The sequence below is a fragment of the Prinia subflava genome, chromosome 1 (assembly GCF_021018805.1).
Source record: "Prinia subflava isolate CZ2003 ecotype Zambia chromosome 1, Cam_Psub_1.2, whole genome shotgun sequence".
In the NCBI taxonomy this organism is placed as follows: Eukaryota; Metazoa; Chordata; class Aves; order Passeriformes; family Cisticolidae; genus Prinia; species Prinia subflava.
Window position 1 is genome coordinate 30,683,953 of NC_086247.1, and position 22,451 is coordinate 30,706,403.

At 41.1% G+C, this 22,451-nt stretch overlaps 1 protein-coding gene and 1 long non-coding RNA gene across 3 annotated transcripts in view; one reads left to right on the forward strand and one right to left on the reverse strand.

The window, feature by feature from the left end:
• ZFHX4 (zinc finger homeobox 4) overlaps positions 1–20,230 on the reverse strand; it is a 151,826-nt gene extending 131,596 nt beyond the window's left edge. For both annotated transcript variants that reach the window (XM_063392221.1, XM_063392214.1), the window contains exon 1: positions 17,316–20,230. The gene's annotated coding sequence lies outside the window, so the exon portion shown is untranslated. The remainder of the gene's footprint in view (positions 1–17,315) is intronic.
• Positions 13,479–22,451, forward strand: part of LOC134547994 (uncharacterized) — a 29,516-nt gene continuing 20,543 nt past the window's right edge. Inside the window, exon 1 of the long non-coding RNA XR_010079674.1 lies at positions 13,479–15,630. This is a non-coding gene — a long non-coding RNA (uncharacterized LOC134547994). The remainder of the gene's footprint in view (positions 15,631–22,451) is intronic.

Consider the following 22,451-nt stretch of genomic DNA (forward strand, 5'->3'; position numbering starts at 1 on the left):
CACAGCTTTAATGAAACCACTGCAGCTGTTCTCCTTTTAAAAGCAAGATCAGCAATCCCAGCTTGACAAAGCTACTGTGCAATATGTTTCTTTTGTTGTTGTTTGGTTTTGTTGTTTTAGGAAAATGTTGTAATCATTATGCAAGATAGGCCTATGTCTTAGGTTACTTCTGCAAACACATTTGGTTTCTTTTTTTTTTTTCAACTACCCTAGTTTGCATGTATTTGTTCTAACTGAATATTAATAGCTCACATTGGTGTGAGACAAGAACATGAACTGTAATTATCCCCCTAATTCTTGCGTTCATACCATATTTTTACCACCTGACACAGGTTCTGTAGTGATTACTTCATTAGTGATGAAGAATGGCCTAATCAGGTAAAGTATTGCTAGAAAACTCTTGTTTGCCAATACTGGGAGAAAGCATCAACTTTCTGCCTTTTTTTCTTTATGGAGAAAGGTGCATCTGGATGATAGTGACCCAGTGAACATTAGAGCATTAATCACCTCCCTTTGTCTCATCTATGCAAAGTAGGATTAGAGTTCAAATGATGACTGCTTAATCCCTTTGATTTTCTTTTACTAAATAAATATTAATTTACAAATCAATCAGATCCTGTATTATAACACACACAGTATACACTATAAAAGGTTATGTAAATTATACTCAATTTTACAAGCATGCTGTTAATGGAAAGAGCCCCCATGCTTTCACTTTTCACTCCCCAAGCCCCTGTTAAATTTGGAAGTTCAAGTTAATAATCCCACTAAATACAAAGCTTAGCTATTGAATCCATATTCCTTTTTCCTTTAAAGAACTTCACTGCATCAATCATTTTAGGAATTAATAAATCATATTTACTGTGTTTATTCATATGTCAATACTCCCAATCTGTAAAGCTTTCACCATTTAATCTTTTTAACTCTGGCCAAAGTTAGTTGACATTAGATGCTGTTTTAAACTCACATGGAACTAAATTAAATAAAAGAAGCTAGAAAATTAATCCTAATTATCTTCATGAAAAATAATGCTGCCTGGATCCGTCACTTCATAGTTCTCACACACTATGAAAGAGATCATTTGCATTCACAGCTCCTAACAAAAAATTACAGAAATGTAGGTTTTTGCTTCATTAAACTTAGGTCTAATTTAACAAAAAATGTAATATTAACATAAGTAAGTATACTAAAAATACTTTAATGATGTAAAATAGAGCCGTATAATCTTCTAAAGTGTGAATTCTCACAAGCTTTGTGATTTTACTGAAGTCTGGATGTGCTCTCTGTCAGCATATTTCCAAGGTAAGAATGGATTGCAAAAGTAACAAATAATGACTAGGGAGTCAGAGTGGCTCTACAGTATTCACCTAACATCTTTGTTGTCTCAAAACAAACTGTGAAATAGACATCACGTTAATTTTTTTGCTTGCATGCTAAAAATGCTGCAATTATCTTTCTAAAAGTTACCACGAGGCAGGTAGTCAAGCAAACAGTCCAGGTCTTGGGGAGACACCACAACTCCAGATAAGTTCAGAGGGAGTCTTGATGGAACCAAAATATAAAGAATCTTGCTTTTGAGCAGATTTACAAGACTGCAAGATTCTTCTAATTATGCATCAGGAAAAAAAAAAAGAGCTGTGGTATTATAAACCATGTTAAACATTTAAATATTATTCTGTATTAAAGTCAGCCAGGTCAATGAAAATACAGAATGTTTTTTAAGCAGTTTAGTTATTAATAAAGCACTTTTTTCCTAGAATATTATCATGGCAAATTTGTTTTGTATTGCCAAGATCAGCTGGGCATTTTGTTTTTATTATGCATAGTCTTTTGTCATTTTTTTGTTCTGCAAGTTAATTTGACTGCTGTGCATAAGTGAAGTGAGCAATTCAGTAATTAACTTTGGTGTTTTAAAATGTATGAACTTTAATTAGATTTCATTATAAACAAACAAATGTCAACCATAATTATAAGCTCCTTGGTTTAACCACATATTATCCCTTTTCAAACAAACTTGATGTCAGACAAATTAAAATCAAGCAGCCAGCAATTTTGAGTTGAATTTTACATGATCTGCCAGTAACCTGATTACTTTAACTTCAATATCATTACAGGAAAAGTATTTCAAGAAAAATAATTACAAGAATTCCAACAGGAGACAAGCTTAATTGTATTGATTCAAAAGATGCATGTATATAGGAACCATGCTGAAGGAAAAATGTTATCTTAAATCTACAGTTACTATTAAAATTATATTGTCTGGCATGAAAAAGGCAATTTGAGATCAGTGTCTGGAAAAGCAGAGATACAAAACTAACTGAAATAATTATCTTTACACCATTATACTTTAAGCAACAAAATATCAATGAGGAACAACTTGAAGGCATGAAGGTTTGCAGGTTTATTTACTGACTGGTGTATCTATTAGTACCAGGAACAAGTGGAGCTGTCAGGACATAATGAAGGTAAATGATTAGTTAGCACAGAGACTGAGCTCTTCTTCAATGCAATAAGAGTTAATTAAAGTTTACCACCAAACATCAACCAAAGCAGGATGTTGATCAGGTTTCAGCATTAAGTGCAAACAGACAATGGTTGGCAGCAATTAGTGCAGCTATCAAATGACATGCAATTATAATTATACATTTAAAACAGCTAAAGGCTTGTGGAAGAGAGGGAAGAATCCCATCAGCTTCTTTGACTACGTACAGTCAAAGTGCAGGAAACAGGTATCAGATATATCACTTCAATATTGTAAATCAATAGCATTAAACAAAAAAAAAAGGTTGTACAAGCACATTATCTGAAAAAGGACAATCCACTGTACATGAAATGGAAGAAATCTGCAGGCGACTCCTAACAAAGATAAGTACTAGTTAGATTAAATAAATTACTTTACTGCTGCCACTCACACTGACACCCATAAACAGGGAAGTGTTTGGGGTTTAAAGACTGGTGGCTGCAGCTTTATTACATATTTTTATGCCAGACTAGAGGTTACCTGGTATCTTTAGTCCCTGTGGCCACATTCACAGCATGAGAAGGCCCAGAAGGACCGTGGGCCCGAAGCCCATGACCACAAGAGCTGGTTTCACATGCTAGCTGCGAGCCTGCCGCGAGGAAGCCTGGGCTTACCAGAGGCAATTGCCTGGTACCTGAGCCACAGCCTCAGGCTCTGCCATGCATCCCCTCCTCTCACCGCCTCCAATCAGCATGTGCACCAGTTCTGCCTGCTCCCAGACTCATGCCCAAGTTTTGGGAGCGAAACAGGAAGCGAGAGATTCCCCCCATGGCCAAACGCCGCGCATCGCACAGCAGCAACGCGGACACACGGGTAACGCGGAGCACAGCCAGGGCTGGGGCACCACCGCCACGCGCTGCTCTGCGCCAAGGCCTCGGCATGGTGGCAGCCACCAGGCCGGCGATACAACAGAGGCGACAACAATTTTCTTCTCAGTCTCCCATTAAAACCAAAGGAAAGATGATAAACTTGCAGCAGCACCTTTAACAGCAACACCAAACAAAGGGAAAAACTGCTCTCAGCCTAGTGCTGACAGCCTGCTGAACGTCCTCAGCGCGGATCTGGGAAGTTAAACACCCCCAGTTCTGCAGTATCAAACACAGGGGGCAGACAGCAAAGCAGGTAAATAGCCACGATTAACTGGTGTAGCCTGACAGACAATTAGCTACACAAATCTATTATCCGGACAATTCTTAGCAACTGCTCCATGCACTAGAGATGGAATAACTCATTTGAACTCCCTCTTCTTGGGCTGGCATAGCGCAGGTAGTGGGATTACCTGGTTAAACATCTACATTGTTCCACATCAGCTGAACGGATCTGGCAAGAAGGATCCAACCTCAAAGAAATCGAGATCTCTTCAGCATTTTTATGGACAACGCAGTGGGAAAAGCACCGTGCTCTGCCTAGGTATGTAACAGGAAGAAAGACAAAGCTTTCCAGCAGACAAGTAGCAGGTTTCCAAGAAAGCTAAGCTGTGACAAATTAAAACCTGATGATGAGAGGAGCAAAGGGGTTAGACAGTAGGATTCATTCTGAAGGATACCACTGAAACCATGAATCTACCAAGACTAAAAAAAAAGAATGGAAACTGGCTGCCAAAATTATCCAGAGTTATTGTAATGAATGTGAACAAAACAAAAACACAAACATAAATTGTAAGGGATATTAAATCTTGTTTTTCAGAGGTCTAAAACATTTGCATTTGCAATCTTGCCAAGGCAGGCATATACATTAGGTTATCCTACATCTGCCTACTGTGATACTCTTCAGAAGCATTTTGCACAGACTAGTTGAAGAAAGAAAAGGCTGGCCACCACAGAATCCCAGTTTGGCAATCAGTATGTTTTTATATTATGAATTACCCCCTGAGTAAAGAAGTGTCTACAGCAGAGAGACTATCCTTATATTTTATTTGAACTAACCCATGCAAAAAGATCATCACCATCAGTCTGTATTTTAATGTTGCATAAATTTCCACTGCGTCAAATTCAGTAAACCTTCTTTTAAGATTGTATACACTCTAATTTTTTTTAATGCACTTTTTTCAATTATTATTTTAGAAGGAAATCCACATACATATGCAAAATGCATTAGGATGGGTTGTGTTAGTATGTTGGCTACCAGTGGTGATTTTCACTGGAATGTGCACACGTTCACATTGCTAAAATTATTTTAATAAAATGCTTTACTGCTTTTCATAGTTCCTGGGCTGAAGCCTAGAGCAGTCCTACAGATTTTTTTTCTCTAACAAACCTCATTTTCCCAACTAATTCTGTTATGCTAGGGATTTGTGCACAGAGTTGGCTAATCCCAGTATTTCCCTAGAGCTGCATCTAAGCTATGGCCCACTCCCAGCACAAAAGTGTCTCCAAAAGCCCTTTCGCCCCCTTCAGCACTGATACACTCATTGGTCCTGACATTTTCACTTCAGCCATGACAAATGAGCTGATGGCTGTGATCAGATTGCACACGAGGACTGCTTTATCAAAGACGTATCATTAACTCTCATCACTGTCTTCCATTATGACTCTTTTGGTCAAATCTGTTGTGAAAATGCAAGTGAGTTTAGAAACAAAACCTAAACATAGCAACAAACAAACTTCATTAAAAAGCAGGAAAGAAAACCAGTCTCGGATGGGATCAGAAAGAGTCTAGCGTTAACTAAATGTTTCTCTGGGGATTTAAGTAACTGTACTCAACCTCTGCCCCAGTGCAAACATGGCAGTTGACCGTCTTAGAAAGGTCCCTTCCCCCATTGCGGACTGTGAGCACTGCTTTGCCTTTTTTAGAGAAACAAAAATATAGCAGCAGCCATCAAATACATCTAAAAACAAAGTCAACTTTTTTTTCCTTTTTAGTCTCTGAATCACTTCACATTCTGTGTGTCTGCTCTTATCAAAATATGTTTCTCAAATAAATCCCTTAAAGAATACAAAATTTTGATTTGAATCACAGCCACATAATCACACTGTTTTCTGACTCACATTAAAAACACCAACATAAAGCACTGTCTGAAACGGAAATCACTCAGCTCCCTATGAATACCACAACCTTTCTGTCAAGTTAGAACCTAAGTTCCAGTTACACGGTTCTTGTTACATCTAGAGGCTTTACAAAGTATATATTTGTTGTAAGGTATTCTAGCAATTCATCTGAGAATACACATCTAGCAGAGTCAACTGTAGCACAACAGATCTTGGGAATGGAGGTCATGCTTTGAGATAAAGTGCTATTCACTTTTGGACCATGCAAGAAGCTCTTTATTCCTGTTCTTATTGGCATCAGTTCCCCCTTACCGGAGCAAGAACAAAGCCAAGTGCTCGTGTGAGGTTTATGAATAAATCAGAGGTGAGCCACTTTAAGTGCTGCCCATGATTTCCTTGTTGACAGTGAGCACTTAAACAGGCTTCTATGACCAGCAACTCCTGGCAAACCTTAATGGCTCCTAATCTGTACCCTGCTTCATTTCAGGAAAGAAATGACCTACCCCAATTTTTCTCAAGTCTTCACCTTTTTGGGCAACTACTGTCCCACCTTTTTAAGAAATTCACATTTGGGGACTGTCCTGTTTCAGTGCCAAGTTTTCACATAACACACAACATAAAAATCACCATTTTCTTCCTTGAAAACAAATGACAGCTAATAAAATATTATTATGCTGTGCAGCCTAAGTAATTCCCAGACAAACCATTACACAATTCAGCGTTTGTTTAAATTGCACAGATTTTTAAATGAACCTAAAAGATATGCAGTATATTTGCCTCCAATTATTAAAATCATGTAAAAAATACGCTGAGAGCAGATTCAACCCTTCTGTACAGCTACAGCTGAAATCAGGAATGTTTATAAATCATTACCACTGAACATGTTTTAAAAATTCAAACAGCCTCAAAATCTATTTTTAAATAATAGTAACATTGAAAATCACACTAATTTCAACAGTAAACTCTTTGCTGGGCCAAACAAATCTGGTCCGGGAACATTAGAATCCAGCTGCGGCATGACACTAGGTGTTTCCGTATGTACGTCTTTGATGCACGAAACCACTCCGAGAGCTACGCTGTTCAACATTAAAGCTGTATCCTGCCCGGAGAATAGATTCCAACATGGAATGAAATTCTTCATTTTTAAGTACTCTCTCTCCCTCACAACGCCTCTTCTTCCCCCCACCCCCCCTTTTTGACATGTCACCATCTCCAGATGGCTGAATTGACTCTGTAGTAGCTGAGTTATTGTCAGGCTCCCGGTTTCTGCTATATTTAAATACTAACATTTTTTCGCTCTGCTGTCTCTTGCTGCCTTTCCACCCACTCGGGAGAGCGCTGTGATTCCAGCGAGCGCTCCCCTCGGGGCCGGGGGGCGGCCGCCTGGCAGCGCTGACCTGCCGCTGCTGGAATTGCGGCGGGTGCCTCAGCAGATGACGCTCTTCTTTGCAAGGGCCTGATCCAAACCTGGGGAAATCGATGAGGCGGCGCTGGACTTTGGAACAGGCCCTCAGTCAAAACTGGAAACTGCAAAAATACTGCGGAAACTGCCCGTCAAGTGAGAGAGAAATCCATGGGCCAGACCAGTTAGGACTTGAAACTCCAGTGATGCTTTTCACTGGAACCGAAATGTCTGTCCCAGTGCACTGGCAGACGACTCAGTGAGAAACCGTATTTTTCTTCCCTACAGAAATCGGTTGCTCCTGCTGGAAAAAGTCCCAAAGCATGCTGCTTTGTTATAGCAGAGTGACTCGTGGTTTTGTGTGCATGGGGTGGCACTTCCCAAGACATAACTGTACTGCAATGGCAAAGAAAAAATTTTTTTTTCTGTGAACAGTTTGTGAAAATTCAAAGGAACTGAGAGATTGAGGGATGCCCTACAAATAAGTAATTTATTTTAGAAATGTTACATTTTCTTTAATTTAAACCCTTGGTGCTGTAAACAAAATCAATAACCATATTTCAATTTTTAAAAAAAATAACAAGCCAGAAAAGGACCTAAGTAAAACCCACAGGAATAAATCCCCTGTTTAAGGAGCTACTTTTCAGCTACTCAGAACCTTATTTTCTGGAGTGGAGGAGGCATGGGGAGTGCTAGGTGGCAAAAAGGAGAATCTTAATCAAAAGTAAACAGCCATGGTTTCTCAAACAGGGAAACCGCCTGCATTTGAAAACATCATGTAACACCTGGCAAATCCAAGGATATATTTTTCCCCCTCTCTTGTTATGAAAGCTCTGGTCGTCTGAATACCAAAAATCAAAGGACCATCCCCCACAGATAGACAGAAGTAATGTTTTTGCCATGAAAAAGAGATTATTCTTATCTGTTACACTACCATCTTCTGGGACAAGTGTGGAAACAACTGGGATTATTCCAGGTTTCCATCAGTGCCCCAAACACTGGAGCACTACCAGTGACAGGTGCCTTGTCATCTCAGATTAAGTGAATTTATAAGGCAGCCTCAGTGTCAAAACAGGGAGGAGCAAGCCTTGAGCAGCAGCCTCTCACAGACCCTCAGCTCTGCTGGTACATGGTAAAAGGAAGAGAATTGACCTCCTTCAGCCTCTCTGGAAAACCTCTTACTTACAGACCTTCTGGTGCCTTCCTTAAAAATGGAAATGGTAGTACAAAAAGAGTAGATTAAACCTTTTGAATTTGATTTTATGGGGTTATTGTCAAGTGGTAACCACAGGCCTGATTCTTTTTCCACTAATATCAAAACTGTCTGTCTTGCCAGTTTTACACCCCTATTATTCCTCTAGTTTCAGGACAGTAATTATTAATTTTGTTTGGGGTGAATGGGAAGAATCTAATTCTTTCGGCTTTATGTGTCACAGGCATACATCAAGACAGGCCTCTTGTATGTATTCCTTTGTTGCAGAAACAGAATGTTTGTCTATTTAAATACAGTTTTAAATGTATATCTAGTGTGCACATCGCCTTGTTCTGCAGACACTGCTGCAGTCTATGTGGTAAACGTTTGTTTTCAGAGTCACCATGGTCTTTCATGTACATACAGCCTTTAGTTTGTGAACTATTGACCTGAAGGACTATAACACCTTCTTAGGAGCTGGGACAACCGATCAGATCACTGTGAATGTTAAAAGTCTCCTAGATTTGTCTGTAAAGACATCCCAGTTTCTCTGTGTGTCTTTAAAATTTTTCTCAAAAAATATGAAGAAGCAAATTAAATATAATTCAGACAAGTTACAATCTAAATATATCTCTCTCTCTCCTTTTTCTTTTCTTTAATGGAAAGCCGATTCTGAGTAATGTGAACATAAAACAGAGTGTCTTGACACAGGAAACTTTTATTTTGACCATATAACTTAGTTAAACCATTCCTCAGAATATTTTTTTTAAGCTGAAAATGTAATTCCTCAACAAGTCTGCCATATTTCAGTCTGGTGCAAAGTTTTCTGGTTAGTTTGGAACATGGCAAAAGTTGCAATAATAATGAAAATACTGGTATAAAACTGCTACAGAGTGACTATTAAAAAGGAATAGAGTGACATGTATTATAAACTAAACTTCCTGCTTCTACTTATGCAAAACAAGTTTATCTCTACAGGTCTGCAAAACCCTGCTATCAATAATCAATGTGTTTATTACCCCTTTCAAAAACAACAACAAATCTCAACAACTACCAAACAAAATCTACTAGATTTGTTATACCTGTTTGGTAAAAGCAGCTCATACATGTCTTAGTTTCTCCTATCTGTGCATATGTCCATAAACATATTTTGTGTTACATCTTATTCTTTAAAATCTTGAATCTCTGAATTTCGGTGTGCTGGGTTTCTGCCCATTCAGAAAGAATGCAGACATCACATAAGTTATTATTAACCCATGTGTTATCCAGTTCTACAGTGGCTGGAACTTTGCCAGAGACAACACATGGTGCTTGGTTAACAATATTTTAAAATATAAATTAATTTATTTTTTTAATTAGCACTTTTTTCTTATAGAAATACACTAATAAGCTCTTCCCAGAATGAAAGATATACGCTAAGCATATTCCTTTCAACAAAGTTTCAAGAATTACGTAAAGTAAGCAGCAAAACATTCTAAAGCCTCCAGAAGGTCTTTATTTTTGAAAAAAGAGAATTTTTGTGACTATTCTTCCCAAGCACTTTCTGCATTTACAGTTTTGGTTCATTTATCCATAAGCAATCCCAATTTCTTAGAGTCATCTCCAATGTTTAAATATTATCAGATCAAGCCAGATACTGAACTAACAAGAATTTACAAATAAACGTTCTGCAAACTGGAAAAAAATCCCCGAAACAAGTTAATATTTAGTCTGACTACCAGGAGTTTTCCACAGTAGCTCTAAATCGGTAATTATGTTGACCTGATTAAAAAAAAGAGAGCCTATTTAATATGCACACATACAAATAATTATTCACACTGCATTTCATTTACATACGTACAAAAGAACCACTTCCCACTTTCAAAAGTGGCTCAACACTTATGGTATTTTAACTGCCCTAATTACTGTTGAGAGAACATAATTAGAAGCACTGATCACATTGTCAACAGCTAACCAGTTGCAGCCCTGGCTGGGGGCCTGATCCTGCACTGGCTGGAGGGAGAGGGGGCCAGCACTGACTGCAGGAGGAGGCCAGGGCCCTTCTCGCCACCTTAATCTACAGGAATCCAAATGTATTGAACAACCTGAGCACGCTGACACCGTCACACTGAACACCCCGCTCCTCCTGTGCATGTATCAATTGCTATTCCGGTAAGCTTTCTCTGTTTTCAAAGGCAACCAAAGAGAGTAATTTTTTCCCCAGCAAGGCTCCTATACCACTTAAACACTTAGCACTGAGTCAGAATTCATAACTTTTTCCAAAGGAGAAACAGTTTAATAATTAAAACAGATATTGACTAAACTCTGCTTCCTTGAATACCAAACTTTTATTAGATTATTATGTGTTGAGGCATAATTTCCATTGGCAACTTTTAAAGCAGCTCCCTCCTTCCCTGCCGGCCCCTGTCCTCCCTCTTTCCTTCCCCCAAGCAAAGTGCTGGGAATCCTTCCTACCCAATAGTCAATATTTGGTTTGCCTGTCATGTTCCTGGAGCTCCCCTCCATACAAACCTGTGCTCCTTATCCTTTCGCTGCACTACTCTCGTACGTGTTACTTCACATGATGATGTAAATTCAGGGCATCTTAGCAATTTGCTAAAACCTGAGCTTCTGCTTGTTTTCTCAAGTCTTGGACAAACATAACTTTAGGGAGAGCTGAACATAGGCATAAAGAAAGAGGAGCCTGCATTTTCATCTTCCTTTCATCTCAGTCATTCAGTCAACCATTCAGTGCCCTATGCAACAGAGCTTTTCATTATGCAAAAAAATGCTAATCCTTTTCCGATGCTTTCACACTTGTATAAACCCCCATTCCTTCGACTGAAAAGCAATTATATCAGTTTACCTTTCTGTCAAAAACAGGATTAATATTCCAATACCAGAATCTCCTTTATTTTCCTATCTTTTGCTTTAGGAAACTAGAGATTATTAGTGGCGGTATTCCTTAGAGCAAGAATACATTATTTTAAATATGATTATTTTAGCCAAAGCACGAGGGGGAGGGGGAGGGAGAGAAAAAAAACTTCAGTTGCTGCGGAAACTCTTTTCAGTGACAGAACTGACCTTCCCTTTGCAGAGGCCTGAATAGAATGAGCCTCACTCTGGTCTATTAATCAGAAACAAATTATGAAAGAATGTGGCTGGACTGGTTGACACTATCCTGTCTTGGGAGACTCAGTAACAGCCTAGTAACAATGTCCTCTTCATGGGTAATGAACAGCCATGACAAATGGGGCAGAGAAACTATTTATTTGCATATGCAAATTCTCACACAAGGGAAACATGTACAAACAAGTGTCATTGTAAGGTGGATTAGGCAAACAACGCTTTCTTTTTAGGACACTCTGCAGCCCAGAACATTAGTCAGCACAATTAAACCAGTCTCCATGGAGACTAATGAAATTTCACCATGGTATGAGTTAAATTAGATAGCTAGTTATGTGTTTTCACAATCCAACTTGAAATCCATTATTGTTTCAGAACAATACAGCAATTGTGCCTGGCTGATCTTTGCCAGCTCAACAAGCTCCTAAGTTGACAATTTGCATATGTTAATATAATTAAGCACTAATTACATGAAACTTGTACATATTCACATGCACTTTCCCTGGGCGCTTCTCAGTTTGAACCTTGGCCAAGTCTTTAACCCTTTGAATGAATTTGGAGTAGCAAAGCTCTGCCTTCTGGGTACAGCCCCAAGGCAGATGCAGAAAAGCTCTTCATTTATAAACACAAAGCTTAACCTGGCTTCTCATATTTCTATCAACAGGCTAGAAAACATTTTTGTATGTGGTGGGGTAGGAGAGAGGCCGAGAGGTGGAGGGAGCTGGACTGGAAGTACTTTAGAGACCCAGGTCTGGTGACCTTTTTGCATATGAAAACACAAATATTTACCCACCTAACAGGTCACAAACACAGGTATTGCCATTGTCACAGGTCTTCAAGACCCGAATTGTCAAAAACTAGACTGAGTTTTATGTCAGTGCTTTCAGATCCACAAAAATGGGAATGAGAAAAGGAAAAAAGAGCAAGCAGTAACTAATGAGCTTTACATAAATATATGCAGAGGCAATTAAGCACTGTTAATTACTATGACAGCAGTTAATTGAATATAATTAGATATTTTAAGCTACTGACTAAGGCATAGTTAAGATTAATTTTATTGAGATTAATTGTAAATAAGAATAGATTAACTGTGTTTTGACAGGCATAAAAAGTAGATCTGCAAATTAACTAGGAGAGCAGAAACTAGCACAAAAATCATATATTATCTTAATGTCACACCTCAGAATCATCTGTTCAATAAACATGACTTTTCAAACCCAAACAGACAGGAATCTTGAAGAAAAACAAACAGCTTGCAGAGATTAAAGAGCCTTTTGTCCTTTTTCATGTGCATTTCTTTTAGCAGACTAAATTAAGCGAGTCTGGTGTACGTTTTTAGGAAGGAACATTTCACACTGAATGGAAAAAATGTTCTATCACATATGAAATTCATGCAGCTGTGCGGAACCTAGTCCAGATGGTCTAAGACTATAAAACAACACTAAATGATAGACAGTAGGGCCTTCCCAAGATTATGTGATAAAGTCACAACCTCATATTTTGACTTAAATTTTCTGTCATGTATTGTTTCCTTCCAGATCAGATAGCTCCATTTTAATTTTTAACTGATCCTGAATATTCAATGGAAACTCTCAATAAACATTACTGATAAGCATATGAGCATAAATCATAAAAAAATTGCAAAATGCCCCTTAGCTCCATTAAAACACTGCTGAATTCGAAGTCTCCTGGTTCCCCCACAATACAGAACTGTTCACACCACTTAGCTTAAATAGGTTAAAATGCCTGAGTTTAAATATGCTTCAAAAAAACACCAAAACACATTCTACCAGCAGATTAATTCATGCATGCTGCTTAAGAAAATTAACAACAAGGCTGAAGAATGCTGAACAAATCACTAATAAGAAAGGAGCTTCAATTGATTTTGAAATAAATCAATAGGTGATTAACACAATATTTTTAAAGCAGTAGAATGTATATATATTATATAAGCATATATATTATATTTTCAATACCTTTTTAGCTCTTAATCGAACAAGGGCTTTACAACAGTGAGCATGTCCCTATATTGACTATCAACTTCTTTGGAATGCCTTTGGTCTTTTATAACGAAAATCCAAAAAACCGTCTGTGAAACAAGGCTAAGACAAGCCATTCTGCAGTGAAAGATTTTAAATCATCCAGCCTCTTCTAATAGACTTGAGACTTATTGAGGTAGAAACCATAAAAAATGAAGAAGGGAAATTTAATCCCTGAAATATTGATTTGCACATTAATATCATATAGGCAGAGGGCAATTTGGCTTCATGGAAATGACACATTGTCGACCCTTGGTGAAGTCAGAGCCAATCTAACTGCTGAACATGTCTGAATCTCAAGAGTTATTAAGGGCTTCCCTTCTTGCCTTTATGACTTTTCTTCAGCCTACCAATGCAATCTTAAATGTATTATCTTTAAGAAATAATTGTAAAACCTCAGGGGTTTTCCAGTTAATGGAAGGGAGGCTAAACCACATCAGATTCTGAAATGCAACATTAAACCCTTGCAATCAACAAAACCACCTCAATTCTCATCCATCCAGTGCAGGATCTAATATTGTTATTAGAGATAATCAAATTTCATTGTGTAAATTTAGGCTCATGGTCAGAATGGAAGCAGTAAATTCTGCAATATTAAACAGTGATTTTTCTTAGCCCCCTTTATATGTTCTTTCATGGTGCACTGTCTTCACAAATAAACCTAAACTATTCAAAAATCAAGGAACACATCTGTCGCCCTATTCTGAAAGATGTACGCAATGTTGTTTGCCATCTCCACAGCCTTTCTTTAGTTTTAACTTGATCTAGCGGATAAGTTCCATTTTAGAGAATAATAAAGCAGTATCAACTGCATAAACCAAACAGCAGGTACTATTACTGTGACTTACACAGATGGTTTACCTGACCTTTCTTTGTTCCTTGGGTAGGTTTCACTTTTGCAGATTTACGACTTTTCCCTCTATATTTCATTGACCCCCTATGTTCATTATCATAAAAATGAAAACTATTGAATACATGTTTATGTTGGCAAAGTCCAAAAAGCCCACGACTAAAGGATAAAGAGATGCTACAATGCACTGTGTGGATCTCTAGATCGTACACTATAAATATTCAAGCACAGATAACACGAATAACTGAATAATCCTGGTGAGCCTCAGCTCTGGAGCCAGGTGCAAGAGGTTAAAACAGCTGGCTAGCCATCTTTTATTTTGTGTGCCTTCCTACCGGCTGAAACCGCAAACCCTGAAAACTAGCAGATAGTCCCTCAAGGTTGATAGTCTGATTTTTTTCATTTCAACCAGTTTAGTAGGATCCCCCAGCAGAGAAAAGACAGAAACTCCTTAAATACAGGCAGTTGAATAGGAAGTGGAGCAATGATGATTAAGGCTCTTCCCCCCCACACACCCCCCAACCTTCAACCCCCCGTTTATTTCCACGATCTTCTTTGTGCACCTTCCCATCCAAATGTTTGTATTCCTTATTTCAAAGAAAAGCACTCCGGATCGTTCTGTCAGTTTTGCCAGTAAATATAAAGTAAAACAAGTGTTGATGGCACTGAGAGTGTTACATACCCAGGCTGTGTTTTTGCATTGCTCTCAATGGAAGCGATCGATGCCCATGTCACAGTCGCGTCCCAATCGCAGCCAAGTCTCTGCCTCAATCTAACCAACAACAGGCAGGGCTGCAAAGGCTTCTCACTACCTCTTCCATCCATCCACCACCAAACTAAAAATATAATGCTACATATGATCTTTTTAAACACTCCATCACCGCTCCTAAGGATCGAGCCACTGCAAATCCAGGGGAAACACGATTGAAAAAAAAAAAAAATACACCATCAAAAAAATCCCAACCTAACAACAGCCACCCCAAAAGCACCCGAGCCCTCTCTTTCCACTCTCTCGCTCTCCTCCTGCCAACTGCATAATCCTTGATAAAACCGGAGCAAGGCTAATAAAAAGAAAATTAAAAAAAAAAAAAAAAAAAAAAAAAAAAAAAAAAAAAAAGAAAGAAAGAAAAAAGAGGAGGACGGAATGGAGCCGAGGAAATGCAACTGTCAGAAAACGGGATGGTCAGACTTCCTGAGTGAACCTGCCTGTGTCTGGCTTAATGTAAATCTCCACCATCTTCAGCCTGGCAAGTTGTCTTTTGGTTGGGCTTTTTTTTTTTTTTTTTTTTTTTTTTTTTTTTTTTTTTTTTTTTTTTTTTTTTGGTGGGGAGGGGGGTGTTATGTTTGCGATCTCTGCCTTGGTACCTAAGGAGGAAGAGGAGGAGGAGGAGGGTGTGTTACTGAATGGTGGCTAAAGCCTCCTCGGGACGGCGCTGAGGTGAAACAGGCTGAACCCGACTGATGTGGCTCCTCTCTCGGTTGGACCCAGTGCCCTAAGCAGCCGATGAGAGACCCCCGGCCGCCCGGCTCGCAGGTAACAAAAGAAATACCAACCCGTGTGTTTTCTGCTGCCGCTGCTGGGGAGGCTGGGGGGGTGGGGGGGAGCAAGATGCAGCAGGGGAGGAGTGGAGGGGAACCGCCGTAAGTTGGCATCGGATGAGGGGAAAGTTTATTAGCAATTTTGTAGGAAATTTCATGTCAGGAAAGACGGGGAAGCAGGGACGCGTCTGCCATTAGCCGCCGTGATGGGAAGGGATGCACTTGATTCTGGCACGAGCAGTTAGAGCAAGAACCAAAGAGCGGCTCAATGTTTATGAGCTTTTTTATTTTTTTCTGCTTTTTTTTTCCTTTTTTTTTTCCCCTTTTGTCTATTGGCTATTTTTTTTAATACACCTTCGGTTAAAAAAAAAAAGAAAAAAAAAAAAGGCGCCTGTCCCGCAAAACAACCACCACTCCCTTTCAAATAATCTCAGAAAGGCTTCGCTGAAAGCAGTCCCCAACCCCGCCCGCGAGAGTCTTTCCTACGGAGCGGCGCGGCTCAGCTGGGCTCGGCACGGCGGGGATGCCGCGGGCTCCGCCGGCGCCCGGCCGGCAGCCGCTCGCAGGCAGCGGCGGCCGCGCATCCCCACATCCCCGCCGGCGGGGCCGCTTCAGCCGAGCCGAGCCGAGCCGAGCCGGGCCGAGCCGAGCCGGGCCGGGCCGGGGCCGCCTCCCCGCGCCGCGCGGTGAAACTGACAGGGGCAGAGCGCGCTCCTAACGGGCTCCTCTGCTGCTGCTGCCAGCGCCGGCAGGCAGCGGCGCGATCCCTGCGCACACACACACACGCCCGCACGGCCACTCTGCCTCTGCTCCTGAGACACCTACCTGCAAAAGAAAAGGGGGCACAAGGAGGGGGGGGACGGGGGAAAAAGCACCCCACAACCTTCTCCCGTACACACGCACGCAGTCAGGGTCCCCATTGCCCTGCTGGCATCCCCCCCCCCTCGCCCGAAAGCGAAAGTTTGAGAGGCCGAGGGGGGTGGAGATGAGGAGGAGAGGCAAGGAGGGTGAGAGAGCAGAATGTGCCTTGAAAAGGCACCTCAAAGTTTTGGGGGGACCGAGCTGCGACAGAAGAGTGCGAGCACTAAAGGGGCTGGCAAGGGATGACTTCTGACAGCAGTAAAGTCTTTCCGAATCTGACAGTATTCCCCCCCTCCCCGAGCTCCCTAGAAAAAAAGAGCGAAATAAAAAGTGGGGGGCATCCCCCGAACCTCTTCTGCAAAGCGAGTAAGATCCTCCACTTAATCTGAAAGTTACAGCCCGAAAGAGAAGGGAAAAAAAAAAAAAAAAAGAAACCCACAGCCCCAAACCAAAACAAAAAAATTACACAAACAAAACGTAACCCCCGGAATAAAAGAGAAAGGCAGTGAGAGAAAGAAAGAAGGGAGAGAGAAAAAGCAGCCCCTCCTTCCGAAATGAGAGCAAATACTGTACCTAAAAGTGGGGAAACAGGCAGAAAAAGGGGGGAGAGAGAGAGGGGAGAGGTACATGGGATCTGGGGATGTGAGTGTGTGTGTGTGTATGTGAGAGAGAGAGAAAGAGGCACAGAGAGAGGGGGAGAGAGAGAGAGAGAGCGAGAGCGAAATATCAAAGATTGTGCAAGATCAGCCTGGAAAGATAATCGATACTCGACCTAAATTTAACACAAACTACTCAATAAAAGTTAAAGAAAAAACTTACTTTCCATTTCCCCTCGCAGTTCCTACTGGATCTTCGCCTCTCTTTTTTGTTTTGCTTTATTTACTTAACAGCTGATCACATCCAAGTAAACGAGAGAAGGTTCATTAAAAAAATAATAAAAAAAAATAATCCTCCAACTTTATTGGGTGAAAATAAAAATGATTGAGCAAGAAGTGGGGGGCATGGAGCGGTCCTTTGGGGTCCGGGAGTTGTTAAAGCATGTGCCGACCGCGGTCTCGCTGTTTGGTTGTGAAGGGGTTGGGAAAAGGAGGAAAGGAAATGAAAATCCGATATGTCTTTATTCTGCTAATTATTATCGTTTTAGCCCTGTTTAAAAAAATGGCTGATTAAGTTGAGTGCGCATGTCTTTGTGTGTCTATTCCCGATATGCACTCTGGGAATGAGAGAGAGAGAGGGGAGAGAGAGAGAGAGAGAGAGAGAGAGGAGAGAGAGTAAAGAGAGCGAGGGAGAGGGAGAGGGAGAGCGAGAGCGAGGGAGAGGGAGAGGAGAGGGAAGAGGAGAGGGAGAGGTGTAATTAGTGAGGTGATCAACATTCTCCGGGCTGCAAATGACGCGCAGCCCCGGAGCCGGAGAAGCCGGAGCTGCCGCGGCTGCCGGGGGTTCGCCGGGGCTGCAGGAGCCACAGAGCCAGCCCAGAGAAGAAGGGGCAGCAGAAGGGAGCTCATGGATACAAACACAAGTCTGCAAACTTCATTAGTAACACAGACACACACGCACAGGCACACAAAGTAGATGGCTAGGGAAAATTAAAAAAAAAAAAAGAAAAAAAAAAGAAAAAAAGGAGGGTGGCAGACTTGCTCTTTTAACTGTTCAGAAACTTAAAAAGAAACGAGTCCAAATTAATTATTGCATCAGGGAGATATTTCTGTCTGTCTGTTAGTCTCTTACATTTTCTCTCTTTTAATGGGGATTTAATGAAAAAAAAATTACATCCCATTTTTTTCAATGGGCTAATGAATGTATGACACATCTGCAAAAGGAAAGGTAATATATCTAAGAGAGGGAACAACTACCCGTCCGGAGATAAAGACATATTTATTTACACATGCGCACACAAATGTACACATGTGCACACTCACATGCTACATCGTATTTACACATATGCACATACACCCAACACACACAGTCACACAAAACATAGCACACTTTATTTGTTGACCACCATGTAATTGCTTGGAGGTACCAACAAAGTAAAGAGCAAAGCCTTACAGAATATACAATATCAACTGTAAACAGGCTAGTCAAAATGAAGTAAATATCAGCCCAGGGACAGGGTCTCTTTGCATACAATACAGGTTTCATGCATATACATGCATCATCTTCCAGTTTCCCTGCAAGTATTGATATTTTATTAATATTTTATCTGCTATATTTTACCAGACATATTTCATTCTTGGGGGGAGGGGGGCACACTATTATGATGAAAAGTAGGGTAAAATGTACAGATGTCATTATAAATCGGAATCTTCTACAAATATTTTCTTGTGTGGGATTTAAGAAGATTGCTTCTCATTTGAAAATCTAATTATCTTAACCTAATACTGCAGATGTGAATATGACTGACACTTTCATTAAAAGATAATTAACTAAAACTAGGAATAGACATACTTTAAAATACCCCCTACTGAAGATAAAAACATGACTATTCAAAGAGCATCCGAATACACCGCAGGAACACGTGCAGATTTTTGATAATGCTATTCCAGAAATGGGTATACCAGAAATGGTCACTAAGTCACAGTTACATGCAGGAGATATTTACAGTACCAAGGACCCTGCGCAGGTGAACCGTAACCTTAGAGCTGACATGCCTTTGAAGTTCGTGATTCCTGCGATACACATCAAAACCTTGTCTTAGGCCTTAAACACTAAAAACCAGCAGGAAGGTTTTATCACAACCTTCCATTAAAAGCACACACGCATAACAACAACAACAAACCAGCAAAAACCAGGATGGCAGAAATATACACCTTTCTGGGCCCTAAACCTTCTGCTCCAGGAGAACATTTTACAAGTACTGGAACTAACACTAATAGGAAAATCCCCACCTGATGATGAATTAAGGCTGCCCTTAAGGAAGCACAGGCCAGTGTCAGGGAACCGAGTGTCTAAAAGCAGATGTTTAAGGTCAGAGTGAAGGTCCTGATAGTTTTGAAGGAAGAAAAAAACAAAAAAAAACCCCAATGTCTTTGGAAAGGGGAAGGGGGGAGAAAAAGGATTAAAAAACAAACAAACAAAAAAACCCCCAAACAAACCGCCAGCCTGAATGTACAGCTATTCAAAAAATCGGAGTCTGCAAATAAAGCAGGGAAGGACCCCTACCCCCAATCCAGAGAAACCTTACTTTAAACTTTGGGAAAACCTTCAAGGTTGGAACTTAAGGGAAAAGTCAGGGGCATTGGAGGGTTAGTGAGAGCAACTTTGTTGCTTTTCCAAGCCTCACCTATGCATTGCAGCAGCTCATCAATGAAAAAAGGTGTGAGCATATGTATGCAGATTTCCACAGGCACTGCGCCCTGTCAATGAAGGTAACAAGGAAACTAGCGATATTCTGCATTGTTGTTTACACGGTGGAAAAAAAATGCAAACAAAGACTGAAAATGAAATCTCTGAAACCTGTTTACAGTTATCAGATTGAGGGAGTATGATGGAAAGAAGGCTTTTAGGTTTAAATGGTAGACGAAACGGGACTCTGAGATAGAAGGATGCATTGTCCATTCAAGTGCATGCCTGAAGGATGGCAACACATTTCCTAAGACTGAAGACAATTAAATACAATGTGATGAAGAAACACCTGAGAACAATACATCTATTTCAAATTCAAGTGAAGAAACACGTATACTTAATGTCACGGAAGAATAAGGAAACGAAGATAATTTAAAGTCGTCCCCCCCCCGCACTTCCCCCCACCTCTTTTATTCCTAGTGCTTTTTTCCTGGTGAAACATCAATATCATTAATGTCATTAATGTCAAAACACCAAACGTCAGAACAGTCAAGTCATTCTTTTTTGGCTGTAGATTTTTCCCCCCTTTCTCTCGTCTTGGAGGGGGATATAGGTTTATGGTGTTCTTGAGTTACAGCTAAGGAACAAAGGAGGGGGGAATAAGGCAGGAACTGCGATAGGAGAGTCCACATTTTTCAGGATTTCTTCTGCCACTCTTTATTGTCCATCCTAACATTTTAAACCACTCTTTTTCTCTGTCTCTCCCGCTTTCTCTCTCCCTAAAAATAGTACCTATCGTGAAGGGGGGAGGGTGTAGGAAAAAAAAAAAAAAAAAGGCACTACGGGATGTCAACAGTTTAGAAGGAACCCGGGGATCGCCACGTAGATAGGAAAAATCGAAGAAGGTTAATTCCGGGAGGCAGCAGCAGCAGGTTTGTGGGATGCGATAAGAGCGGAGCGCAGCCGGGCTGGGGGCGGCGGGCGCGGGGGACCCGGCGCGGCCGCGCTGCCGTGCGGGGCTCCGGCGGCGCGGCCCGGCCCGGCCCGGCCCGGCTCCCACTCCCCTCTCTCCTCCCTCCCTCGCTCAGCTGATCGCCCCCGAAGAGTCTCGCCTAACCTCTCAGCTCCTCTCCTCTGGTCTCGATGGACCCCCCGCCCACCTCCTCCGAACTTCTCCTGCAGGCACCGTTACATATTTTGGGATTTTTTCGAGCCTCCTGTTGAAACCACAAAAAGCTCTTGATAGTGACGTTACATTTCAAAGAAAGGGAAGGGGAAAAAAACGCCTCAAAAAACCCTCAGCCTTTTCTGTCCTTTACCATCTCCAACCTTAGCCCCAAGGAAAACTTATTGGCCTGGGCGAGACGTAGCTGGTGGGGGCCAGAGCCCGACACTGACCATTCTATAATAGACAAAGAAATCGTAGCCCAAACCGGGCTCTGTTACACCGCGTCTCCCCGTCAAGCTCATTTCACTCCCTAAATCTGCGCTGCGGACACACAGGGGCACAAGGATCTGCATAATTACAGACATAGCCGCTCCCCTCTTTAATAAACCGACATAATTCCCTAATAAGCGTTCCCTTCCCCCACCTTCTCCTCTCCCCAGACCCCAACCCAAGGGAAAGGGGATCCATGTCTTTTTACTGCGTTCCCTAAGTCTATAGATGAGCTCAGTTTGAAACGAGGTATTACAAGATTTCAGTGTTACAGACCCTTTATCTGAGCTACAGACACTTTCAGATCCCCAGCCCCCACCTCCTCTCCTTTTTGTTGTCTCTTCTCCTCCCGGGGGCTATTTGACAAAGGCAGTGTGTTAACTAACATTTTTGTTTAACTCAGCAACTTCTTTTCAAAACATACTTAAACCTGATAGCAATCTCTTGTACTTTTTTCTTTCTTTCTTTTTTTCTTTCTTTCTTTTTTCTTTCTTTCTTTTTTTTTTTCCCGAGATGAAATTGACTCTGAACCCAGAGCGTTTGGCTATTAGTAATATTTTTTTTTCTTTGCAGGTACCATGTATACAAATCTTTTGTTAATTTACAGCGCTCTTCCCCGCCACCCCCTTAATCCCCCACAAAACATTCCACTACACACTTAAAAAAAAAGGGGGGGGGGTGGATTGGGGGGGCGCGAGGAGAAGAGGGAGGAGGGAAAGAAAACAAGAGTCCCTGCTCTGATTCTTGGAAAGTTTTGTTCGGAAAAGAAATAAAACAACAATAACATGCTGCATTTCAATTCTGCCTTCCCTGCCCCAGATTTGGCATTCACCTACTGAAAGTGCGTCTAACGAGGAATGACCTAAGAGAAAAATCCCAGCCGAATAGTACAGACATCTCGCTGAGATTTTGAGCTAAATAGTGCCGATCCCGATTGGCTTTTTCTTCTTGTTGTTATTTTGGCTGGAGCCGTGCAAAAACGCGCACCCGGACATTACTATAAATAAAAGCCTCCAGGTCTAAGTCTGCTGCCGGCGTTTCCTCCGGAGCCTTAACAGCCCTTTTTCAGCTCCTTTCTTGGGCAGATCGCGGGGATTAAATGCCCTGAACCTGAGCTCCTGGCCTTGGATGGGAAGGGAAAGAAAAAGGGAGAGGGAGAGAGAGAAAGGAGAGGGTGAAGGAGCCAGGCGCCCTCTGGGCTTTCAGAGGTCAGCGCTTTGACAGTGCTCTGA